Source organism: Silene latifolia, chromosome X (genome assembly GCF_048544455.1).
Source record: "Silene latifolia isolate original U9 population chromosome X, ASM4854445v1, whole genome shotgun sequence".
NCBI classification, from domain to species: domain Eukaryota; kingdom Viridiplantae; phylum Streptophyta; class Magnoliopsida; order Caryophyllales; family Caryophyllaceae; genus Silene; species Silene latifolia.
In genome coordinates this window covers 327,038,506-327,040,229 of record NC_133537.1, presented here as the reverse complement: position 1 = coordinate 327,040,229, position 1,724 = coordinate 327,038,506, and positions in this window count along the sequence as shown.

The following is a 1,724-nucleotide window of genomic DNA, read 5'->3' as shown; positions in this document are numbered from 1 at the left end:
AGAGGAAAGGCTACACCAAAGGAAAGATCTATTGGTTTTATCGATGAGGGAAGAGGTAGAGGAGGGAAGATGGAGGCATTGCTTCAGATGGGATGAGATAGCATTGAGGGTGGATTTGATAAGGCTGAGTCTTGCCGGGCGAGAAAGGAAACGGGTCTTCCAGTTGGCAAGTTTAGCATTAATCTTGTCGATGACTGGAGATCAGATTTGTTAGGTTTTCGAGGGAGGAGGGGAAACCCAAGATAAGTTCCAAGGTTGGAGGCTTTCTTAATGCCAAGGGAGTCTTTGAAGAGAGAGATGTTATGAGGGGAAGTCTTTTTAGAGAAGAAGAGCTTGCTCTTAGAGGTGTTGATCTTTTGGCTCGAAGACAAACAAAATTGGAGAAGAACATCCTGAAGGGCACAAAGATTATCCTCTGAAGCCCGTCCAAAAAGGAGAATGTCGTCGGCAAAGAGGAGGTGGGAGAAGGTGGCTCCTCCTTTTCCAAGAGGGAAATGAGTCCAATTAGAGTCGGCGCAAGATGAATGAATAGATTTGGAGAGGGCTTCCATGTAGAGAATGACAACTACTCCCTTTTACATACTCCCTCCATACCACACCAATGGTAACATTGACTTTTTCACACTTGTCGAGACACGTTTTGCAACGTAAATATCTTTTGTTACGCATTATTAAAAATTATAAAAATTTGATATTCTTATAGCATTCATGAAGATAAATCAAACAAGATCTCACATGACTATATTTTGTCTTATAGATTAAGAATAATATCGAAAATTCCCTACGACCATGAATAGTGGCAAAACGGTCAATGTTACCATTGGTCTGGTATGGAGAGAGTACATGTTTTCTAAAATAACTTCCTTTTATATATTTTTTTTAAATTACCCCCATCGATTTTTATCAAAAATTGTTTCAAAACTCCAAATTAGGTGACTTATACTTCTGTTTTTGAACTTATTACCATTGTGGCTTAGCCAATTTATACTTTGAAAGATATAAGTTATAAACAGACGGAATAAGTCACCTAATTTAGAGTTTTGAAGCAATTTTTGATAAAAGTGCATCTTAATGGAGTAAATTAAAAAAAAAAATTGAAATTGAGTTATTTTAGAAAACATGTATGTAAAAGGGACTAATTGTTAATTGACTCTTTATACAATTACTCGTTCACCTACTCAAATATTTCACCACCTAAGTGTAAATTATGCCTTCGTTCCTAGGGCTTGAAAATGCGACTTTTTTCTTAAGATAGAACAACTCTTTACCAGTTGATTTACTGCTCATGGATCCCCGTAAAAATATGTAACTAGTGTTTCTTCAGTTCAGTAAATTTTAGGGTGGTTCTCATCACAATCAAGTCCGTATATGTACACACAATTTTCCTATATAGCTCCCTCCCTTTACCGAGTAATAAACAAAACAACAACGTTACTCGATACCACGAGGGCTTCCGCAGATGGTCGGGTAACGGGATACGGACATTCGCAGCCTTACTTTACTCCTATCATCAACATAAGATCGACACCCATAATGTAAACTCACGGAGAATTGCAGCAATGACTATTACGGAGGACACGGTAAAAAGAAGCGTAAAGAGTCTATGACCCCGTGAGCGGTTTGGAATATTACGATTTGCGAGTAAAAATTTAACACTCCAGGTCTCTAGTCAATGGTCAAGTCATTGACAATAAATCTGGGCTCGCTTGGAAGAAAAGTAACTA